Consider the following 23,257-nt stretch of genomic DNA (forward strand, 5'->3'; position numbering starts at 1 on the left):
ATATACACATAATTCAAGCTGATGGAAGAATTTCCTAGGCAACTTGCTTGAGCGATGGCATCAGTTGTTGATGATGCACACAAACATGTTTGTTTCTCACTTTTCTAAGAACTGTCCATGGTCCTGGATAATACCTACGTAAAAATTTCCCACCAAGAAAATTTATGGAAAACAATTTTTACAAAAAAAATTCTATGTAAAAATTTCACTATCCACAATTCATCTTTTGGGGATTTTTATTTCGTTGTAACTGTTATTACAAGAAGAAAAAACTTCTAAGTTGAACAAAGAAGAGTAGTCAGGGAAGGTAGCATTATACCTGAACAAGGACACCTTCATTTCTTCCTTTAAAGTTGTGAATGTAATAGACAGTCTCCAACTTAGGAAATAATGTTTGAGAAAGTGCAGCCAGTTTTGGATAGAAAAATGGTGGATCATCTTCAGGGTTGTCAGGGAATATTGTAGATAATTTTGTCATGTATCAAATGAAAAGAAAATTTAAACAACTTAATAGGTTCAGGTTGATGAACTCATGTCCAGGGTTGAACAGCAATCTTTAGCAACTGTATAAATTACTGAATTTTCGAGACGCAAAATGTAAATTACCGAGGCAATATTCATGTCCACGAGGCATGGTACTTGCTAAGAAGATTCATAGAACTAATATATAGTTATAGAGAGAAGGATACAACCAGATCTTATTATGTTAAGTTGCCCATTGAAAATAATCAGTCTTCGAGCAGTGTTCACCACAGCTTCTTTATACAGTTCTTCCACCACAAGCATTTATTGACAGAAAAAAACAGAGGTATCAAGCACGAATCACTTCAAATAATATTCAAATAGAGGAGAATGGGTGTTAAAGGGGCACCATTAACTTTGAAATACGGATATCCGTCCAGGAAAAGTTCATCTTTGGGGCTTCACACAGTCAGGCATTTTAACTTTTGATTCGAAGCCAAAATCTTGAAATAATGATGGCTTTGTTAAGTAGTCTAGCTTCACAGAAGCTCCAGAAAATGCTGATTTTCGTGCAAATGTTACTTCATTAGCTTCTGGGAAGAACTGTACGGTTTAGGAAACTGAATGAGGCACAAAATAATTTAGGGTAACACATGCTGGACTGATTATGGAACATCAACATTCTAATTTCTATTCGTAATTGATGCTCTGGAAAGGACTTAGGTCATTCTTGGACTCGGGTGGAAATATAAAACTTAACCCAGCCAAATTCCAATTTGCTCCAAAGAGTAGAGCATGGATAAAATTTAGACAGGGTCCTCTAGTCCGACCAGGGTCCTCTAACCCAACCGGGGTCCTCTAGCACGGATAGAGTCCTCTCGCTCGACCAAGGTCTTCTGGTCCGGACAGGGTACTCTCGCCCGACCAGGGTCCTCTCGCCCTACCAGGGTACTCTCGCCCGACCAAGATCCTCTCGCCCGAATAATGTACTCTTGTCCGACCAGGGTCCTTCAGCTCAGACAGGGTCCTCTAGCTCGGCTAGGTTCCTCTTGCCTAGACAATATCTTCTAGCCCGGCCAGGGCCCTCTCATCTGGACAAGGTCCTCTAGCCCGACCAAGGTCCTCTCATCCGACCAATGTCCTCACTCCCGACCAAAGTTTAGGTTTCTTAATTACCAGTTTGGGCTCACCAGTATGGGTCACCATGCCTACTGACAAAAGACATGGCATGGGAAGTCGTTAGAGGACATGTCATGGGCAGTTGTCGGAAGACATGGCATGAGCATATGTCTAATCAGGAACAATGTACATACACTATGATCGATGTCATCTTCTCCCTTATAAATACCTAGGTATACTCATTTGAGAGACATGACAATCTACTGCATTCAATAAATGCTCTCTCTACTTGGTGAACTTTGTACTGACTTGATCGTCGGAGTGGCTATGCCGAAAATCCTTCCGACGCCCTACTGATATTATCTTGTTGATTGTATGCAGATTGTCTAACCTGGGGTCATCACACCAACGCAGGACCAGAGCACCCGAGAGTCCAGGCCAGAGCACCCGGGCAGACCAGGACATGCCATACCACCCAGGAAACCAGACCAGATCACCAGGGCAGACCAGGATAGACCACTCAAGGTCATCCCATCAAGGCAGGCCATACCACCTGGGAGACCAGGCCAGACCACCCCGGAGATCAGGCCAGACCACCCGAGCTCATCTATCAGGCCTGACCACCTGGGCTCATCCCATCAGATCAGGCCAAACTCATCCCATCAGGTCAAAATCTTCACAGGTAAAGTACACATCTGTGCTCGGTAAGTTTCCCAACCAAATTCACCCAATCTAGCCGGGCATCATCAATAATGAAAACCCAAAAGATAAAAAAGATAAGGATGAACTCATATTATTAAAATCCGAAAAACGTTATGATCAAACAACTAGCATAAGAAAAGTAAAAAAAAGCTAAATAATAAGAAGGGGTCGCATTAGAAATTAACTAGGTGGTGGTGATTGAGCTTCGTTCCACTGTTAAGAGGCACACATGCGCAATTTAGAGGAGACACAGAGAGTAAACTCAAAGAAAAATAGAGGCATGCCAAATTAACTTGGATCAAGTCATTGAGCATGCCACTAGTTATTTTTTGAATCACCGGCTCTAATTTAACATAAAGCAAAATGAGGAAGAATGATCGCTAACTTCAACTACTTTGGGACCAACATAACCCACACAATTTACAAAACACAAATTCTACCAACACTAGATGAAAGGACACAACCATTTACTAAGTCGACATAATATAATTTGGACAAATGGAGCATATTTTTATGACCATTATGACCAGGGTCCCATATTACATGAATCTATGTTTTTGTAACACCAGAAAACTGCAGAAAGTAAAGTTATGAAATCTGTCAAAGCATTGACACGAGTTCTTCGCCTACAATTCTAGTTCGCGTGGCTTTCTCCAGACTAATGAAAAAGTCACAGAACTCACGAAGAAGTTGCATACTCCCAGTCATTTATCCCCCTCCCTCGCCATCACCTGAAAAAAACACAAACTGATTAAGTCGGTCAAACGTTAGAAGTTAAATACTTTCCAGGGATCATGAAAACAACGTGGGATAAGAAAAAGAAAAAGGAATAAAAACAGTTATATGAAGATTTTCCTGGTACAGAATCCAACCCAGCAGTGGGAAATTCAATTTCTAGTGGCAGAAATTGTTGCTTACAAACTCTGGAATTTGGAATAGATAATGTTTGTTTACTTAGTACATCATCACCAAATTGTCGGCAAGTACAGGAAATGCATTTATTGCACATGCATTTGTTTGATGGCAGCATTCAATGGGGCTGAAGAATTTGAAAACGGAAAAAAAACACGTTTTTCCAGACTTTTGACGAAGGATATTTAGAGGGAACGTGTTTTATATGCAGTTCCACACCTCAAAATTTTACTATAAATAGGTGTTTCATTCCTTCATTTCAAATCATCCCTTATTCGAGTTTTCTCTCATTCTTATAAGCATTTGAGTGCTTAGTTCTATAATATTTGTGAGGTGTTTTGTTCTCCTGTATTAAGAGAGTGTGTGTTCTTTTTGGAAACATAGTGACTGAGTTATACACCACAAAATATTATAGTGGAATTCTTTTCATCTTGTCTGTGGTTTTTACCCTAATAATTTTTAGGGGTTTTTCACTTAAATCTCGGTGTCCAGTTTATTCTTTATTTTCAGGTTTATTATCTCAAATTACCGCAAGTGGGACCAACATGTGATATCAGAGCTTTGGTTTAAAATTTTTAAAATTCTGAGTATGGTATGTCGTTGCAGCCTAGACTGATCTTCCACATCAGAAAAGATTTTTTGAGATTTTTTTTATTTAAGGCATGATTATTTTGTCCAGTTTACTAAATTGTTGTAGACATAATGGCTGGCAGGTACGAGATAACAAAGTTCAATGGAATCAATTTTATGCTGTGGAAAATAAAGATACAAGTAGTTTTAAGAAAAGAGAATTGCTTGGCGGCTATTGGAGATAGACCGGTGGAAATTATGGACAATGGAAAGTGGAATGAGATGAATGATAATGTTGTTGCCAATTTACATTTGGCTATAGCAGACAAAGTTTTTACAAGTATATCTGAGATAAAAACAACCAAAGTTATCTGGGATACTCTGACAAAGATGTACGAGGTCAAGTCGTCATACAACATGATTTTCCTAAAGAGAAGGCTTTATACTCTTCGGATGGCGGAATTCTCATCGATGACCGACCATATCAACACATTAAATATTATATTTGCCCAACTCACTTCCATGGGGCATAAAACAGGGGAAAATGAACGTGCGGAGCTTCTACTTCAAAGTCTACCAGATTCATATGATCAACTTATCATCAACATAACCAACAATATTCTTATGGGCTTTCTAAGATTCGACGATGTCTTAACTGTGGTTCTCGGAGAAGAAATTCGGCGTAAGAACAAGGAAGATAGGTTGGTAACTTCAAAGCAGACAGAGGCTTTACCAATGATAAGAGGAATATTTATGGACCGTGACTCCAGTGGGAGCCAAAGACGAGGTAGATCAAAGTTGAGAAGTAAGAAGCAAAATATTTACTGCTTTAAATGTGGCGGTGAAGGGCACTTCAAGAAAGAGTGTATGAGTATCGCGAAGAGTTCTCAAGGAAATGTGGCCAGTACTTCAGACAGTGGTGAAATATTATTCAGCGAAGCAACAACCGTTGCAGAAGACATACACAAATTTTGTGACACATGGATTATGGATTCAGGAGCGACATGGCACATGACGTCTCAGAGAGAATGGTTTGATCATTATGAATCAGTCTCAGGAGGATCTGTATTCATGAGAAATGATCATGCCTTAGAGATCGCTGGGGTCGGCACTATCAAAATTAAAATATTTGATGACACCATTTGCACCATACATGAGGTACAACGTGTGAAGGGACTGAAGAAAAATCTTTTGTCCTTGGGGCAATTGGATGACATTGGGTGAAAAACTCGTATCGAGAACGAGATCATGAAAATTGTGAAGGGTGCGCTTGTGGTTATGAAGGTGGAAAAAGTTGCTACAAATCTGTATGTACTTCTGGAAGAAACACACAAAGAGTCAGAACTAGCTGTTGCATCAATTGGTCAGGAGAAGAATTAACAGTGTTATGGCATAGAAAGCTCAGGCATATGTCAGAACGAGGGTTGAAAATTCTCTCAGAACGGAAGCTGCTGCCGGGACTTACAAAAGTGTCACTACCTTTGAATTGTGTTACAAGTAAACAACACGGATTAAAGTTTGACACTTCTACTGCCAGGAGCAAAATCATATTGGAGCTGATTCATTCGGATGTTTGGCAAGCACCAGTTGTTTCTCTAGGAAGAGCGAGATACTTTGTCTCGTTCATGGATGATTTCTCTAGGAGATGTCAGGTGTATCCAATCAAGAAGAAATCAGATGTTCTCCAGATCTTCAAAGATTTCAAAGCGCGGGTTGAACTTGATAATGAAAAGAAAATCAAGTTTATGAGGACTGACAATGGAAGAGAATATACCAGTGACGAGTTTGATGCATTTTGTCAACATAAGGGCATCAAAAGACAATTCACGACGGCTTATACACCTCAACAGAATAGAGTGGTGGAACGGATGAATAGAACCTTGTTGGACAGAACAAAAGCTTTATTGAGGACTGTGGGTCTAGAAAAGTCATTTTGGGCGGAAGCAATCAAAACTGCTTGTTATATTATCAATGGTTCTCCTTCAGTGTCGATTGATCTGAAGACTCCGATGGAGATGTGGACCGGGAAGCTGATAGATTATTCTCATTTGCATACATTTGTAAGTCCTGTGTACGTTTTGTACAATGAGAAAGAAAGATCGAAGTTGGATTCGAAATCCAGAAAATGTATCTTTTTGGTTTATGCTGATGGAGTAAAGGGGTTTCGCTTGTGGGATCCTACTGTTCACAAGCTTGTCATCAGCATAGATGTTATCTTTGAGGAAGATAAAGTAAAGGGAGACAAAGGCACACCGAATTCAGAAACTATTATTTTTTAGGTGGAAAATAAGACGGACTAAGGTCAAGTTTCTTGTGAAGCAGTATTAGAGCACGAAGAACAAGAACATGTTGAGTCTGAGGTTTTCAATGTGAGGCAGTCAACTCGAGATAGAAGACCACCAGGTTGGCTTTCTGATTATATCACTGAAAGAAATATTGCATATTGTCTATTATCAGAGGATGGTAAGCCATCGAGTTTCCACGAGGTTACTCAAAGCTCGGATGTATCCTTGTGGATGATAGCAATGCAAGAAGAGTTGGAGGCATTAGACATGAATAAAACTTGGAATCTTGTTATACTACCACGAGGAAGGAAAGCCATTGGAAACAGATAGGTCTATAAAATCAAGCATGATGGGAATAACCAAGTGGAGCGGCATCGTGCTAGATTGTTGGTAAAAAGGTATGCTCAAAAGAAGTCATTGACTTCAATAAGATAGTTTCTCCTGATGGTATTGTGTGCAGTGTTTGACCTACATCTAGAATAACTAGATGTGAAAACTGCATTTCTTCATGGAGATCTTGAAGAAGAAATATATATGCTCCAGCCAGAAGATTTTGCGGAAAAAAAGGCAAAGAGAACAAGGTTTGCAGGTTGAACAAATCTCTATATGGTCTCAAACAGGCGCCAAGGTGTTGGTACAAGAGATTTGATTCCTATATCATGAGCCTTCGATACAACAGACTGAGTGCAGACACTTGTACTTATTTCAAGAGGTCTGGTGATAGTTATATTATTTTGCTGTTATATGTGGATGACATGTTGGTAGCAGCCCCCAACAAAGATCAGGTTCAAGGATTGAAGGTACAGCTGGTTAGGGAATTTGATATGAAGGACTTGGGACCAGCAAACAAGATTCTAGGGATGCAAGTTCACCGAGACAGAAGTAACAGAAAGATTTGGCTTCCCCAGAAAAATTATTTGAAGAAAGTCTTGCAACGCTTCAACATGCAAGATAGCAAGCCAATATCGACCCCTCTTCTTGTTAACTTCAAGTTATCCTCTGAGACATGTCATAGCAGTGAAGCAGAGAGGATGGAGATGTCTCGAGTACCATATGCATCAGCAGTGGAAAGTTTGATGTTCGCCATGATCTGTACAAGACTGGACATTGCTCAAGCAGTGGGAGCAGTTAGTCGGTATATGGCGAACCCTGAACGAGAGCATTGGAGCACTGATAAGAGGATCCTTAGATACATTAAGAGTACCTCGAATGTTGCATTATGTTATGGAAGATGGGATTACACTCAGGGGCTATGTCGATTCAGATTATGCAGGTGATCCTGATAAGAGGAAACCTACTACTGATTATGTGTTTATACTTGCATGGGGAGCTGTAAGCTGGGTTTCAAAATTGTAGACAGTTGTGGCGTTATCTACAACAGAGGAAGAATACATGGCAGCTTCTCAAGCTTGTAATGATGCAATATGGATTAAAAGGATATTAGAGGAGATCGGGTACAAACAAGATAATGCTTCTTTGTTTTGTGACAGTCAAAGTGCCTTTCACATCGCAAGGAATCCAGCATTTCATTCCAGGACAAAACACATGGAAGTACAATTTCACTTTGTGCGGGAAGTAGTAGAAGAAGGAAGCGTGGATATGCAGAAGATCAATACAAAGGATAACATAGCTGATTTTCTTACCAAGCCAGTGACACTGTTAAGTTTGAGTGGTGTAGATCCTCAAGTGGCCTAGCGGAAATGTAAGCAGCAGAGAATGGCAAGATTGAAATGATGTATGGAGGTGTGTTTGATTCTCAATCAAATCTCCAAGTGGGAGAAATGTCGGCAAGTACAGGAAATGAATTTATTGCACATGCATTTGTTTGATGGTAGCATTCAATGGGGCTAAAGAATTTGAAAACGGAAAAAAACACGTTTTTGCAATCTTTTGACGAATGATATTCAGACGGAACGTGTTTTATACGCGGTTTCACACTTCGAAATTTTACTATAAATATGTGCCTCATTCCTTCATTTCAAATCATCCCTTCTTCGAGTTTTCTCTCATTCTTATAAGCATTTGAGTGCTTAGTTCTATAATATTTGTGAGGTGTTTTGTTCTCCTGCATTAAGAGAGTGTGTGTTCTCTTTGGAATACAGTGAGTAAGTTTTACACCACAAAATATTATAGTGAAATTCTTTTCATCTTGGCCGTGGTTTTTACTCTAATAATTTTTAGGGGGTTTCCACGTAATCTCAGTGTCCAGTTTATTCTTTATTTTCGAGTTTATTATCTCAAATTACTGTAAATGGGACCAACACAAATGCATAACAAGAACATAATAGAAGAAGAAGTGACTGACCATCAGCTGCCTGTTGTCCTTTAGTGCCAATTCAGTGTCTTCTTTAGTCTGTTAATTAAACTATTGCAAATATTATTTTTTAGAAATTTTAAGTGTGGGTTCCTTTGAGTTTATCGTTGTCGCAATTTTGAATATTATTCATATTATCATTTTCAGAAATTGAAATTCTTAAAGTTTTAGTATTTTTATATCATAATATGTTTTTAATATATTAAATGAAGAGTTTCGATTTATATAAGTTGACTAATTCTATTCTACATGCATGGAGCAAGCTGGCATGTAGCCAAACATAAAGGCTTAAGAATTTGCAAATTAAATTGTGTTTCACTCTTTCAAGACATTTTCACCATAATATATTAGATAAGGACAAACAATATTTGAAAGAGTATACAATTCTATTTTATGACGTGTTATTAAATCATATGTTATTTATCAGTTTACTTTGTCGATGGTATTGTATTTTGATTATATAGTCTTGTGTGTATATTTATATGCTAGTAGTGGATTTATAAAGATTTTTGTTAGATTTGATGAATGTTTTATGAATAAGTTTATAAATATCATTTTTTTCTAATTTTGTGTGAATATTTTTGTTTATAATTCTGTATTTAGTAAATCTTTTCCATATAAAATTTTTAACCACTAAGTTGACACATGTTTTTGTTTGATTTCTTGGAAAAATGGAATCTGGATCATCAAATTTTTCATTCTTGGGTAGCTGTGAGTTTAAAAATGAACTCTATATGATTTCAATCTTTAATGGCTTCAGTCTGACGGAGCTATTTCTTATTTGGGAGAAAATGTGAAGATATTTCTCCACAAACTATGTCTTTGCAATATCTAGCCCCCATCAGAAGATCTATGTGACGTTGAATGAAAATGATGACGTTCGTATCATGACCCATATTTACACATCTATGAGACTGACAATATTAACATGAGTACATTGAAAAAAGACCAAATGAGAGGCCAAATTGGGTATAATTTTTGTTGATGTTTTTTTTTTTGGTTTTTAATGCATTTTCAGAGTGCAACTACTGACGATAACATTTTTTTATCGTATGCTTCATGAAGATCTGTTGTGAGTGTGCTTCTTGTGAATCTAGATGTGTTAGTTATGTTTGTAAAATAATTGATCATTTGCATTGTTATCCAGAACACAAGTATTATTTTATGTGTCTTATAGTAATAATTGTGTAAAAGGTACAAAATGGAAGTGTTAACAAAATTTTGAATTACTTAAAATATGGTTGAATCTGAAGATGAGACGATGAGCAGTAATGATGGTCATCTTGAAGTTGCTTTGTTAAGAAGTTCGTAGTTGCATCTGTGAAAATGATCAAATATTAAAGGATGTTGTTGATTTCAAGTTTATTCTAAAAATTATGCAATTGCTACGAGTCATTATTTTTCATATAGAAAAATTGATAATGAGAAGGTTAATCTTGTATACACAAAGCTGACAATCTTTTGGCATTAGAAAATGTAATCTAATACATACATGTGAAGATGACAATATTCATAATAGAGGACATCCCCGAGCTGATGTTGCATAGGTTTCCAATGTTGTGATGGAGAGATTGAGGGGAGATTCATCGTATCAACCATGCATGATGTTGAAAGATATACAAAGAGAATATGAGGTTGAGCTTATTTACCACAAGGTCTGGAAAATGAAGGAATGGCTATGCATGACATTCATGGTGCATATGATAGGTCTTATTATAGATTAAGATGATATTGTAGTATCATTAAATAAACTAATCCTGAAATATTGTTAAGTGTGAAATTGACCCTTGTAGTAATAAATTTAAACGATTATTCATATGTTTCAATGCATGTGCAATGATTTTGTCAGTGGATGTAGGCCATTGGTTTTCTTGAATGACACTCACATAAAGAATAAATACAAGGGAAATTCTTTTGTTGTTGCAAAAGATGTAAATGAGGATCTTTTTACATTAGCATATTCAATGAATGCTGAAAATGATGATAATTGGGGATGATTTTCTTTCAAACTTATAGATGCTCTGATTTACATAATGTATGTGGTTCGATGAGTACACTTTTTTATTTGATAGGCATCCTGGAATAATCAAGGATGTTGAGTTAATATTGTCAAGCAATCATCACAAATAGCTAATTTCGTGAAACAGGTTTGTAAGCAATTGTATATTTGTGTTAAGAAACATTTTAAAATATTATTTTATGTATTCTAGTTTATAATCTTTTCTCTATTTTTTAATATAGTTCATGCAAAGATACTCACTTCACAACACAAAATATCGGCCATCTTTGTTCAAAAAGCTGCATATGCCCCATCAAGGCAAGAGTTTGAAAAGCACATTAACAAATAATAACATCAATGTCACTTGCAAGAGACTTCATAGTCAATTCCTCTCTAGAAAGTTGTGCAAATGCATGGTTTTTTGGAAATCGACGGGGTATCACTACAAGAAAAACGGGCAACGACAACGGATTTTATCCGTTGTCGTAGCCTTTTAAAAACTGTTGTAACTGAGAGTGTTGTTGAAAGTCCATTCAACGACAACGGTTTTTATCCGTTGTGGTAGAAAGAATTTGCGACGGTATTTAAAACCGTCACTAAATCAATTAGCGACGGTTTTAATCATAACCGTCGCTAAATTTTGCGACGGTCTACATATAACAACCGTTGCTAAATTTAGCGACGGTCAGCATATAAAGACCGTCGTCGTCGTAACATTTAGCGACGGTCTTTAATCATGAATTCCGTCGCTAATTTGTTTCGAAAAATAAAAAAAATCTTTTAATAATTTAATAAATCTAAAAGAAACTAACAATCGAAACTATAATCGTGTAAAAGAAAAAAAATTTAAGTGTTTTAAATGTAAGAGAAAAAATTTTTAAGTGTTGTGAAGTGATAAAATTGTGTATGAGAATAATTTGAAATGTTGTGTGAAGTGATAAAATTGTGTATGAGAGAAAAATTTTAAGTATTGTGTGAAGTGATAAAAATGTGTATGAGAGAAAAATTTCAAGTGTTGTGTGAAGTGATAAAAATGTGTATGAGAAAAAAAATTTTAAGTGTTGTGTGAAGTGATAAAATTGTGTATGAGAGAAAAATTTTAAGTGTTGTGAAGTAGTGAAAAAAATTTTAAGTGTTGAAAAATATTAAATGTTGTGAAGTAGTGAGAAAAAGTTAAGTGTTGTGAAGAAAATGGAGTGGAACACGGGTATTTATAGTGAGTTAGCGACGGTTTGTTGTAAAATCGTCGCCAAAATTTAAATTAGCGACGGTTTGGATTTTATCGTCGCGAAATTTAGCGACAAGTTTTGAAATACTGTCGCATGTTTTAATTTTGCGACGGTTGGAATTTACACCGTCGCGAAATATGACGACGGTGTTTTAAAAACCGTTGCTAAATTTAGCGACGAATGGCATGAAACTGTTGCTAATTTTAAGCATGTGACGGTTTGATTTGAAACAGTCGCTATAATTAGCGACTGTTTATTCAAACCCGTCGCTGATCTTATTTGAGCGACGGTTATTTTAAAACCGTCGCTAATTTTAGCGACGGTTGTTTGAAATTCCGTCGCTAAATTTGACACCGTCTCCCCCAACCGTTGTTGTTTGTCCAAAAACCACGTTATTCGACAACGGTTTTATTTTCCAAAAAAAACACGCTAATAGACAACGGTTCATTGAACCGTTGTCATTGACCCTAAAACCGTTGTCTTTGACAAAAAACTGTTGTCTTTGATCCCCAAAAGACAACGGTTTTGGCTAAAACCGTTGTGAAAAACTCTACGACAACGGTTTTGCACAAAAACCGTTGTCGTATGTGTGTTGTTGTATGGCGTTTTTCTTGTAGTGTATAATAAAAAAAATAATATATTTGAGTTCTGGAATAGTTGGGTTAAAGCTGCACGATTTCTTCCTATTGTGGGCATGATGGACCACATACATTCAAATTAAGGCATGATGCACAGATGACTTAAAGCGATGATGAGGATGGGTAAAAGATTGAGTCCATCAAAAGAGAATGTTCTTGAAAAAAAAAACATGTTGAATCTCATAGTTTTCAAGTGTGTAAGGCATGTGGTTGGAGTTTTAATGTTGTGGATGGAGATAAATCATCTATTGTTTTTTGTATTATACGAGTTGTTCATGTAGAGCCTGACAACTTAATAGACTTCCATGCAAGCACTCATGTGGTGCAATAGAGTCAAAATCATTTTTTTATATGATTTTTGTGACAAATACTTTACGATACAGTTATATCGTGAAACTTACAAAAGACTCCTAAATCTGATACCTATGTTCAAGATGCATGAATCCAATGGCAACAACACATTTATAATCAATCCTTATGATGTTTGAAGCCAATCGGGCCGAAGAAGAACTCAAAAGATACCATCGCAAGCAATACTCCAAATGTCAAAGTGTGGTCAGTGTCATAAGAAATGTCACAATTGATGATTCTGCAAAAGACCCATTAACTAGCCTTTGAATTATGTTTTGTTAACATAATTTTGAGTTGTTTGACTTATAAGCAAAAATATTTTATTAGTATATTTATGCCTTACAATATTATCATGATTATTATTGAAACAACTAATAAGTTTTCCTATTCAAAGGAAAAAGGATGGTAGAACACAAATTTGCGAGACCACATGAACAAAGAAGGTTTACTCGGTGATGTATCATTGTCTTTATGATCATTTTGCGACATATTTTTTATTTTATCATATTTTGTTGAGTCATGTATTTGTATGATGTTAATGAATTTAGACTTTTGTTAAGTGAGTCTTATTTCTTCTTGTTGTATTTTAGGTATAATTTCATTTCTGTTAGAAAATAAAAATAAAAACATATAAACTTATATCTTATTGTGTGTGAGGAAATATCAGTAATCAATATACCTATAAAAGTGTGGATGAAGGGCATTGTTTTCCAATTGTGCAATGACATAATTAACCTTCTATTCACACTTCAAGATTAGAATGTAACTCCTACATTAATTTTATCAAATAACTCATCTTTATACTACATTTAAATATTTTATCCTACTACATTTAAATATTTTATCCTTTTAATTCTCTCTACATGTTTTTCCAATGATTTTATTATAATTTTGTAATTATATTTTTATTGCAATTTCTAATTAAGTAATAAATTATAGTATCACAAAAATATATATGAACGTCTACTTATTTTGTTATATTTCAATCTATATCTATATATCTATAAATAAATAAAATAAAAGTGTGGATAAAAGGGCATTGTTTTCTAATTGTGCAATGACAAAATTAACCTTTTATACACACTTCAATAATAGAATGTAACTCATATATTAATTTTATCAAATAACTCATTTTTATACTACATTTAAATGTTTTATCCTTTTAATTTTCTCTTTACATTTTTTTTAATGATTTTATTGTAATTTTGTAATTATATTTTTAGTACAATTTCTAATTAAGTAATAAATCTATATACCTATAAAAGTGTGGATAAATGTCATTGTACCAATAGTTTAAAATATATATTTAATAATTATCATATGAGTTTATTTGATATTATCATATAAGCTTATTTGAATGTGCATTTCTTTATATATGTTGATTTATTTATTATTTTAAAAACTTATTTAACAAGAAATTAATAGTCATCAATGTTAGTCTATGAAAGATCCATATATAGAATTTATTATCTATGATACAGAATTATAAAAATAAAAAATAAAAAATTTTAGGAGATTAAATTAAATATTATAAGTTATATTTTACTATCAATATTACTATTTCATTTGTTTTAATATTATTTTTATGAGTTACTCACAGTAATTTTCAATTGATAATTATTTGTCTTTAATATGCTTCGTTTTTTTTCAGATTATGACATTGATAAATCCATAATTTGGTTAATTTTTAGGTTATTGTACTTTATATGTGGTGTTTGAATATGTTGTATAACATAAAATCAACTGTTTGAATTTTAATTTGGAAAACAATTTTGAAAGTAAGTTATATAAGTTCTTATAAATCGTTTAATATGACAAGAAATTAAGCCCAGATAAATAACAAAATGATTCATTTTTTTTAGAAAATCATTTTTTTAATTTTTATAATATAATTGATATTACGTGCAATGCATTATACTAGTAATAATACAATCGTAAACTTGAAAATCTTCATATCACACTCACTCAACAAATAAAGGCATCGTCATATAAGTTTGTGCATCCATTACAATTCATGATCTACAAATATACGTACGTAGCTAACAAGTATTTATTACATTTTTTTTTAAAAATTTTCATCAAATGACAATAATGTACACACACACACACACAGATATATATATATATATATATATATATATGTATATGTATATGTAAGTCTGTGTACTGATCAGTTAGCATAGTAGCCTTTGATGACTCCACCTCTAATGAGTGACTCATAATTGGGATCATAATCATAAGTTGTCCAATTTCCCCATTGTGGCTCGAAACGGTATGCGCTGTCCTCATTGAACCTCCAATCGCACGACGTGTACTTGTCGTCGCTGCAGCCGTAGTCGTACCGGAAGGCCACGAAGTTTCCCATGTTGGTGGAGCAGTTGAACATGGTGGCCGAGGGATAGAAGACGCGTATGCTGATATTGAATTTATATTGCTGCCATGACTTCAAGTGAATCACGCCGAAGCTGTCTTCGAAGGAAAAACAGCGCAGACTGAGGTAGTTCGGGTGGATGTTGGTTATCGAGATCGTCTTCTCATTTTTCTTGGCCATCATCGGGGTGGAAAGCAGGAGGAAGGCGGCGGCGAAGAGGAGAAAGATGGTGGCACGTGGGTTGGCAGCCAAGTGGTGCATGGCGACGGTGCGTGCCTTCGTTCTTCCTCCAAGATTTTGTTGGGTTCCTGGTTTTCACTGTCCCATTATTTATTTATTTTTATTATAATAAATTATTTTTATTTTAACGTGAATTCGAACACATCTATAAAAAATGTTTATTCGACTACTTCAGGCGGGTGATGACCATCCGATCATTTTGATAACATTTTTTCGTTCAATAAATTTTCAAAGGCAAAAACTTATGAGAACTTTTTACGCTAAGAATATTACTTTTTATTCTGAATATCGGTAGGGTTGACCTGTCTCACAGATAAAGATTCGTGAGATCGTCTCTCAAGAGACATACTATTGAAAAATGTAATCTCATTCTGTATAGTTACCCGAAGCTTATCTTTAACCAATTGCATTATAATATATATTAAAACAGGGAATTTCTTGAGTTGCTGAAAGGAAAATTCCTTAACATGTAAAAGGCAAAAACCAGAATTTGATGTGTAATACAAACATGCACACATGTATAATAATGAGTGGGTCTACCGTCTCACAGATCCTAATATGTGAGACGAGTCAACCCTACTCATATTCATAATAAAAAGTGTTATTCTTAGCATAAAAAATAAAATTTTTTCATGGATGACCCAAATAAGAAATCCGACTCACAAATACGACCCGTGAGACCGTCTCACACAAGTTTTTTTCCCTAGAATAATTTCAATTTAGATAAGAAAATGATTAATATTCTTCCCAAAACAATGATATCATGCAATAATTGTAGTGGGAAAACCTTGAATTTTAACATTAAAAACATCAAGAAAACTTACCTCCCTTTCTAGGAGCACTGGATTTCCCCTTTTTTATGTTTTATTACAACGAGAATTCTAAAAGAGCTTTTATTGGGAAACCCTTTAAAAAGGAGGAAATGATTGGTCTGGATTATTTTAAGTCATTTCATGGAAGATGAGGTTTAATTAAAAGACCGAATCTTGCTTGATTTGACTACGTTAATGGTCTTTATTTGATTTTTTCTTGTATTACGAATTCTTATTTTCTTTCCCCCCTTTTTAGGAAAAGTCTTGGTTGTGTGTTTGTATGTGTGTCGATCAAGAGGATTCTAAATCAGCAAAATTTGGGAGAAAAAATGGATTTGTGTGGCTATATTGGGAGTTTGAGGTAAGAAGTTTAGAGGAATATTTTAGAAAATAAAATTCATGGAAGCTTTTGTTTGTTAAAAAAGATATAAATAAATTATAACATTCAATAGAAACAAAAAAATAAAAATAATTAAAGCCTTAATTTTTCTTCTGAATACCATTATTGTGTAAACCACTTCGTATTGCAAGAAACAATTACATTTATAAGCAACTTATTAAAAGAAAACTAAACGAAAAATAAAAATCCAAAAGAAAAACAGAGGAGAAAGGAAAAACAAGAAGAAGCAAAGCTCAAACTTCGACCTTCCTTTGAGTTGGATCCTCCATTGTAACTGATCCTTTCGTACGATCACTCCCAACTTCATGTTCATGAAGTGGTGAAGCATTCTCACTTCTGAATTCTGATTACATGCCCTGCAGCTTTGGCTCCTCTGAAACTGCTTATGTTTCCAAATATTACAATGATCATTCCAATCATTCCAGCACAAAATGACACTCCAAATGTTTTTCCAATCTTTCCAGGCAGGGCAGTTGCTAAAGCAAATCCAGCGCAAGCTCCGAGAGCCCTAGCCCACAAGAACCATACCGAAAACGCGCCTTCTTTGCCTGCCGGTGAGCAGTTACAGGACCCTTCCGAATTCGTGCAGCAGGCCTGTTAGACTTGTGAGTTTGGTGGCACTGCAAGATGCATGATTCTTGAAGTATATGTTTAGTTTTTTTTGTAAATTATGACAATCCCACCTCGACTTCAAAAGCAGGCAGTTAAGGACTGACTTACAGCAATAAGAATCTCTTACAACTCTTCAATTTGACCTTTTCTCTTGGGCTCATGTATTAAGTTAATGTGGGGAAAAGGCTATCGGCCTAGTCATGGTTTTTTTTTTGGCATTTAATTGTGTATATCTGGGAGGGACCTAACAAGAGGTGCAGAGCTGTGTTCTTTATTTAACTTCAAGAACAGATTCCGGTCAGAGGAGCAGCCAAGAATGCATGCTCCAGTGTTTTTTTATTAATCAGCTTTCCAGTACGCATAGTTGGTTGTATATAGCTAAGATATAGATATAACAAGATGTATGAGAACAAACCTGCTGCACTTCCTTGGACGGCAGCAAAAAGAAGAATGCTGCCTGTGCTCCAAATGCTCGTCTTATAATAGAATCCGAACCCTGAAGTGAACGTCAACCCAAGAAGCTGCATTTTTTCAGCATCTGCCCTCATGATTTGCTGCAGTGGATGTGCCAACGGGAGAGACAATAAAGGGCACAAGAAATATGCTAACCAAAGATACAAATGCTCTCAGTTTTTATGCATAGCTACCCTATTGCATAAAGCCACCCTCCGGCAAAAATGCATGTTGTAGTGAAAGATGAGTGGAAAACTCCTGCTAGACTCCCTGGTGCTTGAGGATAATTGAAAATAGACAAAACATGGATCAGGGGATTTGAATTCGATAGCCAATCTGCATAACTTGAAGTAGCTCTATTTGTGCTGAAAGTGTGGATCATTCCTATACCCCATATTAAGCCGCTGAAAATCGAGACAACCCACAAAGCAGTAAAGTGATCAGATTGGCTAAGCATGTGATATTAAAAGAAGCCATTATTTGCTGCTCCTAAGCAGCCTGCTGCGGTGGAGTATTGAGATAGCCAACTTCCAAATGATCTTCTGTCGGCAAACTGGCGTTTACGGATGGTGGATCCCGTGAATCCACGGATCATCAGGCCGAGGTACGGGCATGGGTGGCTCCTACGACTGTTCTTGCTGCCACGGTCGCGGCAATGTACGGTGGGAAGATCCAGGACTTTTTGAAGAATCCAGCTGGAAGGCAGAAAAGGGCTCCGATGCATGTGGATAGAGACAGATCCAGAAATTTTTAATATTAAGCATGACATCAAACAAATAGTTTTGATATGATGGGATTGCTATAAGAAGATTCAGGAAATTCAAGTTTGCGAAAGGAAATTCAGCGTGGGAATAGTTGGAATTCAACATAATTTTTTTCTCAAGGAAATGCTTGCCTCTGGCTGCCCCTGCTATCTGCTGTGGGTTGTGACCATGGTCAAGATTTACTGAAACAAAGCCCAGAATTGGTGCTGAGAGAATGAGTCCTGTGATCCAAGAAATTGAAGTCCAATGGAGTGAGGAGAAATTCAGGCTACCGACTTCAACTGCCCGGTATACCAGCCCTTCATATCTGTAATTTAAGACATGAAAACTAGTGTTTCTGTTTGAACAATAGTCTCTCTTGGTAAACCGAACTCTAAGCAAAATAAAACACCTCGAACCGGCCAGAAACATCAAGAATCATAGAACATGTATAGTTTTGAATGTCTTTTTCTTGGAATTCTCGAAATAAATCAATCTTTTTTTACTCCCAAGATCCAAAAACAACACAGATGATAAGCATCATTTTTGGAAAAGTTTATTCGCCTGTTCCCTCCTCAAATTCTTGAAACAAACTCTGAAAAGTTAACTACTTCCTATAACTTACAGTTGCATTTCACTCTGCTTGCATTTCAAACCATTATGGCTCTTCAACCAACCTTGATTTGGCTCCGGTGCACCAGGCATCGTTTGGCTGATGATAAGCAGGAACACAATAGGAATCAATACGGTATGAACAAAACACGAGCACAATCCATACAAATACCAAACAAGAACTTCTCCCTTAGTTGGCTTCTCTTCGAATCCTCCATACGCTTTATACATATTTGCACCCAGAGACGGATTTATTCAAGGGTTGTACTGGGCTGTAGCCCAGCCCACTTTTTTTTCTAGCGACGGTTTTTCAGAAACCGTCGCTAATATTTGCGACGGTTTTAGTAAAAACGTCGCCGATATGGATCGGCGACGGTTTTAATTCAAACAGTCGCTATTAGCTACTGTTTTTTGAAAAACCGTGGCTAATAGCAACGGTTGTTTTAAAAATCGTCGTACATCAATGTCTTAGTCCAATCAAGTCCCGTCCATTTACGAGGATGAGACCAAATTCATCTCATATCCTCTGATCCACCCCACCTCAATTCTACAAAATTTCTCTCCCAAGTCCCAAGCCCTTTAGCGACAGAATAGAATTGCGGACTCCCGAAGAAATCGAATTGCTCATCGGCAAGACAACAATCCATGTAAGAATCGGCTATACATTTTTTATTTTGTTTTTTATAGCTTCTCTGTGCGTGATTTGTGGTTTCTTGATTGTTTGTTGTTGAGTTGTTGATTGACTATTACTTGTTTATTTGTTTAATAATTATTTTATTCTTGTTTAGGATTATAACTTGAACTATTTCAAAATGGAACATCAATAGAACATCATTACCACTTTGATGTTTTTAATGCAGCAATAGATTTCATTTTGATGAAGTTAAATACTCGGTTCAATGAGTCATCGGTGGAACTTCTTTCTCTTAGTACAGCTTTAGATCCTAAAAATTCATTTGACTCATTTAACAGTGATGATATTTGCAAGCTTGCGAAGAAGTTTTATCCTGGAGATTTTTCACAGCTCAAGAAATTGTTGCTTTGGAGTATGAATTGATACATTATAAACTTGATGTAATGCAGAATTTAAAGGTTTCTACACTTGTTGAGTTGTGTCAGCAATTGACCGAGAGTGGACGGTCAAGTGTTTATGTTATGTTGACTAGATTGATTCATCTTGTTTTGACATTACCTGTGTCTACTACCACTACTGAGTGGGCTTTTTCAGCAATGAAGCATGTGAAGACGGCACTTCGCAATAAAATGGAGGATGACTTTCTTACCGATTGTTTGACACTCTATATTGAACGAGATTTAGCTAAACATATTGATGTAAAATCTATTATTGATGAATTTTATGTTTTAAAATCTCGTAGGGCACAACTTCGTTGAACGATATAATGTAAATTTTTTTTAATAATATATAACTTATCATATTGAGTTCAAGCCCCCCCCCAACTTTTAATCCTGGATCCGTCCCTGTCTGCACCTCTCTGAATTTTCATTCCCACATTTTGAACATCCGGTGTAACCTCACCTTCCTCTCAAGTCTTTCGACCTTTCTTGTGAGAATCTGAAATTCTAGCACTAGGAGCCGCTAGCAAATTTCAGCGGAAGTTAAAAATTCCAGCCGAAGCTAATATTTTAGAAGCTGGTATTTTTCCAGCAGATTGAAATCGAGCCGTAGACAACAGATAAAATCCAGCAGCAACACGAAATTCCAGCAGACAGTTACTAATTCAGACCATAACTTGTAACTGAAGCATTTAACGTGAAATAAAGATTGTTAATGTCAGATTATAGCCCTTAATTGGGAGGCTAACAGTCAGAATTTCACCTATAAATATCACCCTCAAACATCTGAATTGTTTTACCAAAATCTTGAGTTATCACTTGAAATTAGAGCTAAAAGAGTGCATTTTCGAAGCTGTAAAATCCAGTAGCAAGGCAAGCAGATTTCCAGACTTCAACCGAAATTCTTTAAGCAAATTATTGTAAGTGGGCTTATATATAAATATCTTGAAATCCGTTTGATAATTCTGTTTTAAAGTTCAGTTCTGCATGTTTGATTTCTGATATATGATTTTGAAGCACTGAAACTCCCTACTGAACTAATGGTATGAATATATATTCTGAACATTTCTGAATTCTGATTCTGGCCTCACCCTTAGAGGAGAGAACATATAGGGACTGATATCAGTTTAGCCATGAAATTCACTAACGCGCTCAGTGCTTACTAATTCTGATTTTATTCTGAAACCTGTAAATTCTAAATTCTGAGTTCTGTTATGGAAATACTATTTTCTGTATATTATTGTTTTAATGTTTCTGTTGAAAACGATTTCGAAAACTGGGATTTATTCCCGCCCCTGCTTACTGAGTGACAATCATATCACTCACCCACCAAACCCATCTCAGACAAGAACGAGGAAGAGATACTAGAAGAAGAAGAGCAGAACCAGTTCTGGGGCTGGTGAAGAAGATTATTGGTATTAGTTTATGTTTATGTTAATTCCGCTGTACCTGTTAGGACACTGTTATGTCAGGTTTTACATTTCCGCTGTAAAACATCAATATTCGAGTTGTAACAGACAATCGATTTATTTCGTATTATGAATAAAAGACTGGTTTCTGAATTCTGTACTTCTGAGGCTTGTTGTTTTCGAATGTAAATTTGAGAGCAACGCCGGTGTCAACCAACCCCCGTCCTGGGGCGTGACATTTCTAGAATCTGAGTGCTGGTTTCTGCCATTCTCTCACTCGAAACTCACAAGTCTCAATAGGATAGACAATGGAGACATTATTGCATCAAAGGGTGTCCTTCAAATTGGTTGAACACTTGTGCAGAATGAACAGCTGGTTGTGAAACTTTCGAGACCGCGAAAGACATCAGTTTAATCACTTGATTTTATACCTACATGAACAAATAATATTAGAATCATTCTCTTTGTCATTAAGTTCCGGTATTGTCAGTTATTGGAGAAACGATATTCCAATAACAAACCACATTTGTCCTACATGATACAGGCAAATAAAACATTTAAGGAACAGTGGAGTCAATCAAGAACCACGGAAGACAAACAACATGCCAAGACACACATACATATGGGTGTGTGTGTGGGGGAAATTACAGACTTTGAAAGCTTCACCGTTGCCTCTACCAAAAGATTCTGCGTAGGACTTACCATGGTCAACTGAATAAGCCTGTGAAATGCGCGCAAAGATAATTTTACAATAATTAACCTGGAAAATTCCCACTTGAAGTTGAGTGGGTTTTCTCTGACAATACAAGATACAACACAAAATTAGGACATAGATAGGGGTGACTTTCCTAGATTCCAAACAGGATAGCCATATTTTAATCAAGTGTAAACTTTACTAAGCACCTTATTTTACTAGATTTTTGGATTTGAAATTGGGAAACGTACCATAACTTGACATAGCATAGCCAACATTCAAACATCTTGAGGTTTGAAAATTCAGAAAGGAATATGTTTGCAGAAAACGGGTGAGTGCTGGAAAAAAGTTGAGTAATCTTAAGCATAATCTCCACTATCATATGCTGCGGCATAAAAAATTAATAGTCATCGAGCATGGAATCTTGTTGTGATAACCTGAAATTCCAGCAGTAGCAGCAGATAGCATAATATCAGCAGCAACTCATATTTCAGAAGATGACATTTTCCAGCAGACCAGAATCCAGCAGATTAGAATCCAGCAGACTGAATCCAGCAGCAGAAGAGCGAATTTCAGCAGACAGTTACTGATTCAGCTTAAACTTGTAACTGAAGCATTTAACACGAAGTAAAGATTGTTAATGTCCGATTATGGCCTTAATTGGGAGGCCAACAGTCAGAATTTCACCTATAAATAGCACCCTCAAACAGCTGAATTGGTTTACCAAAATCTTGAATTATCACTTGAAATTAGAGCTAAGAGGGTGCATTTTCGAAGCTGTAAGATCGAGTAGCAAGGCAAGCAGATTTCCAGACCTCAACCGAAATTCTTTAAGCGAATTACAGTAAGTGGGCTTATGTATAAATATCTTGAAAACCGTTTGATGATTTCTGTTTTAAAGCAAAGTATATTCTTGAATCCTGTTATCTGATTTCGAAGCACTGAAACTTAGTGAACTAATGGTAGGAATATATTTTCTGAACATTACTGATTACTGATTACCGGCCTCAACCCTTAGAAGAGAGAACATATAGGGGACTGATATCAGTTTAGTCATGAAATTCACGAATGTGCTCAGTGCTTATTTGATAAACTTCTGATTTCCGATTACTGAATACCGATTACTGATTTCTGAACACTGAACACTGATTTCTGTTATGAAAATAAGAATTTCTGTATATTTTCGTATTACTGTTCTGTATGAAAATGATTTCGAAAACTCGGAGTTATTCCCGCCCCCGCTTACTGAGTGACAA

General features: G+C 35.9%; 3 long non-coding RNA genes and 1 pseudogene across 3 annotated transcripts; all 4 read right to left on the bottom strand.

The window, feature by feature from the left end:
• Positions 1 to 13: 13 nt before the first annotated feature.
• LOC140830276 (uncharacterized) lies at positions 14 to 9,260 on the bottom strand (annotated as a pseudogene).
• A 5,434-nt stretch (positions 9,261 to 14,694) lies between these two features.
• On the bottom strand, positions 14,695 to 16,181 carry LOC140829851 (uncharacterized). Its single transcript, XR_012117565.1, has 2 exons — positions 16,017 to 16,181; positions 14,695 to 15,260 (listed from the first exon to the last, which is right to left on the bottom strand). It is a non-coding gene; the product is annotated as an uncharacterized lncRNA (long non-coding RNA).
• Positions 16,182 to 16,300: 119 nt separating this feature from the next.
• LOC140829852 (uncharacterized) lies at positions 16,301 to 19,058 on the bottom strand. The gene is made up of 3 exons (XR_012117566.1): positions 18,838 to 19,058; positions 17,432 to 18,540; positions 16,301 to 17,024 (listed from the first exon to the last, which is right to left on the bottom strand). It is a non-coding gene; the product is annotated as an uncharacterized lncRNA (long non-coding RNA).
• Positions 19,059 to 20,306: 1,248 nt separating this feature from the next.
• LOC140829853 (uncharacterized) lies at positions 20,307 to 22,598 on the bottom strand. The gene is made up of 3 exons (XR_012117567.1): positions 22,253 to 22,598; positions 21,545 to 21,738; positions 20,307 to 20,382 (listed from the first exon to the last, which is right to left on the bottom strand). It is a non-coding gene; the product is annotated as an uncharacterized lncRNA (long non-coding RNA).
• Between the last annotated feature and the right edge of the window lie 659 nt (positions 22,599 to 23,257).

Source organism: Primulina eburnea, chromosome 4 (genome assembly GCF_022965805.1).
Source record: "Primulina eburnea isolate SZY01 chromosome 4, ASM2296580v1, whole genome shotgun sequence".
NCBI classification, from domain to species: Eukaryota; Viridiplantae; Streptophyta; class Magnoliopsida; order Lamiales; family Gesneriaceae; genus Primulina; species Primulina eburnea.